We start from the raw sequence: 9,288 nt of genomic DNA, 5'->3' as shown, positions 1-9,288 counted from the left end.
AAACCCCCAACTTCCCCCCGAACCAAACAAACAGAAAAAAGAAAAACGTGCATGCATGACAGCACCAACCGGCATCCATCCCTCTAAACTCAAACAGTCCATGTACGCCTATGAGAGCCCCTGTGACAACTTTGCCGTCGGATTGCTCAAGTCCGGTGTTCTGTACAAATTTTGTGAGACAGAATTACATAACAGAAAATAATCTATAAAACAAACTCCAGCCAATAGGCAGAAAAAAAGCACAAAGAACGTGTAGATTCATTCACAAAACTGTATCGAAGGTGTGTTCCTACACAAAACAAGCTCCAGCCGCTAGCGGAACCAGCACACAAAGAAGAGAGAGAGAGAAAAAATAAAAGCCGTTCAGTTTCCTCGGACAGTCAAACTAATGTTCAGTGAGCCAGCTGTTCATGAGCGTAGCAAATTACATAATCCTTCCAATGTCCTGCAAAAAATACTCCACAAAACAAACTCCAGCCAATAGGAGGCATAAACACAAGGAACATGCAGATTCATCCACAACTGTCCCGAAGGAGTGTTATTCCACAAAACAAACTCCAGCCGCTAGGTGGAGCCAGCATAAAATGAAACAAGAAATGCGCCCAGCTTCCTCGGACGGTCAAGTGAATGTTCAGTGAGTCAAGCGCACTTGGTAGCAATGTGAGAAACACACCGTGACTTCCTCGGTCCATTGATTTTATGAAAGACATCGCTTGTTGTGGGCATGTAAATATTTTGTGGCCATCCTTAGTATCTATTCTCAATCTATTTCTCAGGTTTACAAATCAACAACATAACATATAGTTATCAAATTACCAGAAAATTACTATGTGGTAACCAACCCCTGTTGCCGATGAACCACGGTAACCCCTATAAATTGTTGTAGTTTATAGGCTGGTGTATGATTGTTCCCCTTTTCCGTCTGTACTCCCAATAAAGTTTTGTTTAGAAAAATTATTTTTGCTTTTGGCTTATTGATATGGTGTATGGCTGTATGTATCCCATGACATGTGCTAGTCTGTCCAGTAACAAGATACCCAGGTACAATCCTCTGAACCTTAATATAACATAATATAATATTTTAACATCAAAATCTAACATTCAGTTGGCTAGATTTGAGAAAAGTTTTGGATTAAAATCATTATGGTGTTTCCATATTCAGTTACAGAGGCTCAGTGCAATATGACAGGCTTTATCTAAAATCTACAGTGTTGTATAGTGAAAATATATAGCTTTTGTTATGACAGTAACCTAATGTTTTTCAATCTTTTTTAAAACATATTTTTTTTTTATTATTATTATTATTTTTTTTTAACCCCAGTCATTGTGTATCACAGCGTATAAAACATTAAACATATTTGTTTGCAAAGTGTTTGTGGTTTGCAAAAGCACTGACATGTTTTATGTGGTTGTTTGTGTGCCACTCCACCCCTATTTTTTTAGCCTGTTTCATTTGTCTATAACAGGGGTTTTCAACCTGTGGGGTGCACCCTGTTAAGGGGGGCTCCAGCACCTGTTAATTCAGAGGCATACACTGGAGTGAAACAGCTGCAAATGTGAGCTAGCAAATCTTTAGTCATCCACTAGATGGGGCAATCTGATTAGTCCCCCAGCTAATCAGGCGATCTTTACATATCCTCGTTGGCTACGGTTACGGCAGAGTTGGTGTGATCGAGTTTGAGAACAAATAACTAAAAACAAAATGGACCACTGGCTTGTAAAAAAGAATACCAGTGATGGTAAAACAGTTAAACCGACTGACAAAAAAAGAGGAAGAGTTCCCGACTGAGCCCGTACGTCAAACTGATGGCGAACCCTCCACGTCAACAGGGCTTTCCACATAGAGGGGATTAATTGCAAAAATCAAAGGCCTGGGTACATCAAAACGACGGAAGTATGATGAACAGTACATAAAATACGGATTCATGTGCATCACATTAAATAACGAACCACGTCTACAGTTTGTTGTATGTTCTGATGTGCTTGCAAATGACAGTTTGAAACCTATGAAACTGATAAGACACTTACAAACCAAACACCCAACGTTAAAATATAAACCGGTTGACTTTTTTCGACGTAAAGAATCAAGCTTAACAAATCAAAAACAAACTATGACCAGCCAAACCACTGTGGCAGTCAAAGCGCTTACTGATGAGGTGGCGTATTTAGTTGCCAAGGCCAAAAAGCCTCATACAATTGCAGAGAGCCTCATTCGTCCAGCAGCAATAGCCATCTGTAGAACTATGTTTGGTGATAAGTGTGCCAGTGACATTGAACAAATTCCACTATTAGACAACCGTCAGCCGCCGTATCACTGAGATGGCAACCGACATTTAATGTCAATTGAGAGAATAAAGGACGGACATTTTTTTCATTGCAATTAGATGAGTCGACAGACATCTCAAACTCCTCCCAACTACTATGAATTCAACCCTACTAACAATGTCTGACAAAATTGTGGGGTTTGTGAGGAAACTGGAGCGATGGAAAGGGCAGGTTGATGGGGGTAATGTGAACATGTTCCCAACCTTGGATGAATTTCTCATGGAAAATGGGCTTAACTGGGATGTTACAAAAAAAGAAATCACTCTCCATCTGCAAGCCCTGTCTGCATATTTCATGAAGTATTTTCCTGAGCAGCATAGCTGGAACCGGTACAACTGGGTTCGTAACCCCTTCATCGAAAGCGCAGGGAGTCTGTCATCAGATCAGCAGGATGCCCTTCTGGACCTTTCAAGTGACCGCACTCTGAAGGCAGTTTGACTCAACCACACTGTCAGAATTCTGGCTGTCAGTGGAGGCAGAGTATACTGAACTTGCGAGACTTGCAATTGAGGTACTTTTGCCTTTTGCCTCAACTTGGCTCTGCGAAGCCACATTTTCAGTATTTACTTACATCAAAAACAAGTACTGCTCACACTTATTGACAGTGGAAGATGATTTACGGTTAGCAGTGTTGGGTATTGAACCACGGATTGGCACGATGTGCTCTCAGAAACAGGCTCAGCCGTCACATTGAATTCGGTAAACTGTTTATATATTTAATGTTTCAATGTAACTAAGGTTATGCATGCTATACGCAGCACATTTAAGTAATATGTTAATGATGATCTTACGCATTACTTTTGCGAGTGAAATTAGACAAAAGTAGGGGGGCACATGTCCTAAAAGGTTGAAAACTCCTGGTCTATAAGATGCTGTGCTGATCTCCCCTAATAATAACAACAACACAAAAAGCAGTATATATAGAAAATAATATGTTTACTAGTTTTGCTGTATGTCACCATCACTTGCTTTAATAAATCTCCTTTAAAAAATACTCTTTTTTTGTATAATTTGCTGGCAAATAGTCCTGTTTAGCTTGTATAGATGAGGCCTGTCAGATGATCTATGCTGCTACAAGGCAGATATCAATAGTCATCCAAACCATTTTGGACTGGAACTGTTAATCCTTTAAAAGACAAAAAGAACACTTGTTTAAAGATTAAGAAATGTATGAGCCCTTAACAAATATTTAACAGGACTAAAGATCACAAGAGAGACACAAGTAAAGGTGACGGTGCGAGTTGGAGCTGTCTGTGACGCTGACGGACGCGGACGGAGGCGCAAGTAACGAGTGAGAGCTGCCTGCGACAAAAAAAAAAAAAAAAAGCATTTATTAGGTGTTTGTGAGGTGTTGGTGTTCATTAATATATTTTATTTACCCTATGTGAAAGGTGTATGGTTTTGTAGACTTTTGAATAGGGCAGGTGTATGCTTTATAACCGCAGTTTACTGCATTACTATTAGATAATATTATAAATTAAATATTTCTACCAAGGATCTCTCATTGTAAAAGTCATTAATATGTACCTTGTAATAAACTTTGAATTGTTGAGTCCTGTAGAAAAAGCAAATCATCTTTATGTGATAGATAGATAAGATAAGATAAGATAAGTTGAACACTTCTTGCCAGTAGCGCCTGCAGCTGTACGGCCGTTCGCACTGTGTGTACCATGAGCTCTCCGACTGACATCATGAAATGTGCCCCGTATTTCTGTTGGCTGTTTAAAAGAACTAACAATGTCCAATTTGCGAATGAATAATTCTTTTGAGATTCAGTGAATTGGCCAAACGGGCTTGCAAAATGTTCTGAATCAATTCATGATTCAGTACAATTCGTTCAGAGCGCTCTGTCACTGAATCATTTGGAGCGGTTTCTCACACAGTAAAACAGTATCGGGATATTGACGAATACAGCACTGGATGCAGTGTAAATTTACCTACAGTCAACTGAAACAAAAGTCTGTCTTTTTGAGAGGTAACTTTGAGAAACTTCAGCTAGTGCTGTGTCATGTGAACAAGGGGCTGTTCAAACTGAAGGTGTTTTTGCGTGCGTCTGTTCTGTTTTCCCACTGTTTAAACACTTGCTGGATGAATGTCTTTGACATTTGCACCACGTCTCGCTTTTTCAGCGTCTCAAGCTGAAACCGGAACTGTTTAAACACCATGTCAAGTTAAAAAGACACTTGCACTCTGTTTCATTCTTTGCGCTGTATCTAGATTGTTTTTATCGCAGATGTCACAAAGATTCAACATTCTAAACAAGTTCAGGCTGCAAAGAGGGGACTGCTGCAGTGTTTCATTTTATTCCAGATTGTTCTGCACCAAATGAAGTTTCATTAAATAAACGGTAAATCCATGATTTTTCCCCCCTTCTGCTCTGGTGTATTAAGGTTCTGCTGTGCCTTGTTAAAACTGTGTATGTTTACTGTTTCAGTACTGTTAAGAATGTTGCCTATATGCTTACATAAAATACAGCCTATTGGAACAGTACTTGCTAGGAGAAGAAATTAGATAGTAAGCGAAAGTACATTTAAATAAGTAGAAAACATTAAGGCCCAATTCTTGCAAGGGACCTCCCACACTAAATTAGACTAAACTAGGAAATATGAGTGCCCATTTCTTGCATATTTATATAAGCATATGTACTGTATCAATTTGAAGTATAATGCGTCCATTTTTTGCACAGTGAAAGACCTATAAAATGTTATGTTCAAATAAGGAGAAAAAATGAACAGTTCTTAATGTTGACCTTCCAGAATATGTACCCTTCATATGAAGCTTTATTACTGTTTCAATCTGTAGAAATATGCACATATATTCAGGGGCGGGTTTACGACTTCTGCAACCGACCAAGCTGTGGCCCCATTTTGAAAATATTTCCATAAAAATTTCCATAAAATGTATTTTAAATCATAATTTTAAATTCCTCCTATCAATTTAACCACATTCCTCATATTGTAGCCAAGTATATTCAAAATATTTAATGAAATAAAAATCTAGTTAAAGATAATTAATGCATGTTTTCCTGTTTTTCCACAATACAGTAATAAAAAAACAGCAACATTTACCTACATAAATTTATACAAAACAATTTTTTTAAACAGGGTGTGCAAAACCTACTACTTCACCTAGTAAAATTTTGGAATTCAGTTGTTATTTATTAATTTTATAACCCAACAATTATTTATTGTTGTCCAGTTTGTCATTATAATATGATACAGTATTAGTATTATTACTTTGAGGATTTGTTGTATACAATAGTAATATATTCCTGTCTTATTTACTTCACTTTCACCTGGAGCTTATACTCTGATGCTGAGGCTGTATTTTATGTAAGCATCGTAGGCAACATTCTTAACTAACAATAAACATACAAAGCACGGCGGCCCCTCAGCACACTAGAGCAGAAGGAAAAAAAAACATTGCCATTTATCAAGCGCTGAAACTTTGCTTGTTGCAGAACAATCTGGAATAATGTTAAAGATTGTAACAGTCATCTCTTTGAACCTGAACTTGTTCAGAACGTTTAATCTTTGTGACACCTGCGTTAAAAAAAAAAAAAAAAAACAATCTAGACACAGTTCAACGACTGATACAGAACGCAGGTGTCTCGGCATGCATTTTTGAAACCTGAAGCTCTTATTAACTTGACACAGTGTCTAAAAATGTGCCAGTCCTCCGTGAGACACTGAAGAAACATCGAGACACGGTGCAGCAGGTATGGACGTTTGTCCAGCGCGTTTACACAGGATAACAATGGCAAAACAGAGCAGACGCAGGCAAAAACACGTTCGGTGTGAACAGCCCTTAACTCATCCGTTCGTGCGTATCGCGTATCTGTGAGTGAGAGCATGTGCGTGAAAAAAGTTCAGACGGCCTACAGTTGTGCTCAAAAGTTTGCATACCCTGGCAGAAATTGTGAAATTTTGGCATTGATTTTGAAAGTATGACTGATCATGCAAAAAAAAATTGCCTTTTATTTAAGGATAGTGATCATATGAAGCCATTTATTATCACATAGTTGTTTGGCTCCATTTTAAATCATAATGGTAACAGAAATCACCCAAATAGCCCTGATCAACATTTTACGTACCCTTGAATGTTTGGCCATGTTACAAATCAAAATCAAATCACTTTATTGTCACACAGCCATATAAACAAGTGCAATGGTGTGTGAAATTCTTGGGTGCAGTTCCGATCAACATAGCAGTCGTGACAGTGATGAGACATATACCAATTTACAACAACATCAAATTAACACAACACAATTTAATCATCTGATATACACATAATTACACTCAACAATATACAAATAATAACATACACTGTACAGTATACAATACGCACAATATAGATACACATTATTCAATAAAAATAAAAAATAAAAATGTATAAAAAAGTATATATATATAGAATGTACAGTATTGTACTGTATTGACATTCAGGCTGTCAGTTGATAGTCAGTTGTTAAGAGAGAACATAATATAATAACAATATAATTTATGACAGTCCGGTGTGAGATATAAGAGTAAGGGTAATAAAGTGCAGTGCTGATGTATTTTGATCGTGGGAGATCAAGAGTTCAAAAGTCTGATTGCTTGGGGGAAGAAGCTGTCATAGAGTCGGCTGGTGCGGGTCCTGATGCTGCGATACCACCTGCCTGATGGTAGCAGTGAGAACAGCTCATGGCTCAGGTGGCTGGAGTCTCTGGTGATCCTCCGAGCTTTTTTCACACACCGCCTTGTATATATTTCCTGGAGGGAGGGAAGCTCACCTCCGATGATGTGTCTGGCAGTTCGCACCACCCTTTGCAGTGCTTTGCGGTTGTGGGCGGTGCTATTGCTGTACCAGGCGGAGATGCAGCCAGTCAGGATGCTCTCTACAGTGCAGGTGTAGAACTGTGTGAGGATGTGGCAGTTCATTCCAAACTTCCTCAGCCGTCTCAGGAAGAAGAGGCGCTGGTGAGCCTTCTTCACAACGACTTCGGTGTGGATGGACCATGTGAGTTCCTCAGTGATGTGGACACCCAGGAACTTGAAGCTGCTGACTCTCTCCACTGATGCTCCATTGATGGTGATGGGACTGTGTTCTCTGTCTTTTCTTCTGAAGTCCACCACAAGCTCTTTTGTCTTACTGACGTTGAGGGAGAGGTTGTGCTCCTGACACCAGTGTGTCAGAGTGTGCACCTCCTCTCTGTAGGCTGTTTCATCATTGTCAGTGATCAGACCTACCACCGTCGTGTCATCAGCAAACTTAATGATGGCATTGGAGCTATGTGTTGCCACACAGTCATGTGTGTACAAGGGATACAGTAGTGGGCTGAGAACACAGCCCTGTGGGGCTCCAGTGTTGAGGGTTAGTGATGAGGAGATGTTGCTGCCTATTCTAACCACCTGGTGTCTGCTTGACAGGAAGTCCAGGATCCAGCTGCACAGCGAGCTGTTTAAGCCCAGAGCCCGGAGTTTCTCATCTAGCTTGGAGGGCACTATGGTGTTGAATGCTGAGCTGTAGTCTACAAACAGCATTCTCACATAAGTGTTCTTTTTTCCAGGTGGGAGAGAGCAGTGTGTGTTGTAGATGCAATGGCATCATCAGTGGAGCGGTTGTTGCTGTAAGCAAACTGCAATGGGTCAAGAGAGAGAGGCAGCACAGAGCAGATGTAATCTCTGATTAGTCTCTCAAAGCATTTGCTGATGATGGGGGTCAGAGCAACAGGGCGCCAGTCATTTAAGCAAGTTATTTTGGATTGCTTTGGAACAGGCACAATGGTGGATGTTTTAAAGCATGTGGGGACTACAGACAAAGAGAGGGAAAGGTTGAAAATGTCCGTAAAAACACCAGACAGCTGGTTCACGCACGCTCTGATGACGTGGCCCGGAATGCCGTCTGGGTCCACGGCTTTGCGGATATTCACCCGTCGGAAGGATCGGGTTACATCCGCTACAGAGACGGAGAGTGAACTAACCTCTGTAGCTTCAGCCGCGAGAGCTCTCTCCACAAGGGCGGTGTTATTTCCCTCAAAACGAGCATAAAAAGTATTTAGCTCATCCGGGAGAAAGGCAGCAGTGTTCATGGCGGAGTTTTTATTCCCTTTAAAGTCTGTGATGTTGTTAATTCCCTGCCACATGCTTCTAGAGTTAGTGGTGTTAACTGGCTTGTTTATGCTCCTCCGCGTTCCCGGAATTAAAAGCAGAGGTCCGCACATTAAGTGCCGCGCGAACATCGTTATTTATCCATGGTTTCTGATTCGGATAGATCCATATTGTTCTGGTCAGAACCACGTCCTCAACGCACTTTTTGATGAAACACATTACGCTATCAGCGTAAAGCTTGACGTCGTCATCAGAGGCGGACCGGAACATCTCCCAGTCCATGTGATCAAAACAGTCTTGTAGCGTAGAATCTGATTGGTCTGACCAGCGCTGGATCCTTCTGAAGGTGGGTGATTCCTGTTTCAGTTTCTGCCTGTAAGCGGGCAGAAGCAGAATGGAAGAGTTGTCCGATTTGCCAAATGGTGGGCGGGGGAGGGATTTGTAGCCATCCCGGAAGGGAGAGTAGCAATGGTCCAAAACCCAGTCCCCTCGTGTGTTGAAACTAATGTGCTGGTGGTATTTTGGTGCGACTGATTTTAAACTGGCTTTATTAATGTCCCCGGTTACAATGAATGCGGCCTCAGGGTGCTGTAGAGACAAATTCTAATAAGTAAAAAAAAAATATTGACCACTTTCCTTAGGGGACCTTCCAGACTATATCATGAGGCATATATACTGTGTCAGTTTGGAGTAAAATGTGTCCAAAACCAAAAGAAGGCACGAATACATTGCCATTTCTCAAACTAAGTGACATGTAGAAAGTTGAATTTAGCTGAATTTAATAAGTAGAAAAAAAAATGCATGCCCATATCTTTAAAGGGTCCTCTCTCACTATCAGCACACTTCATATGAAAAAAAAAAGAGGAAAATA

Source organism: Myxocyprinus asiaticus, chromosome 40 (assembly GCF_019703515.2).
Source record: "Myxocyprinus asiaticus isolate MX2 ecotype Aquarium Trade chromosome 40, UBuf_Myxa_2, whole genome shotgun sequence".
NCBI lineage: Eukaryota > Metazoa > Chordata > Actinopteri > Cypriniformes > Catostomidae > Myxocyprinus > Myxocyprinus asiaticus.
This window is presented reverse-complemented; position numbering follows the sequence as displayed.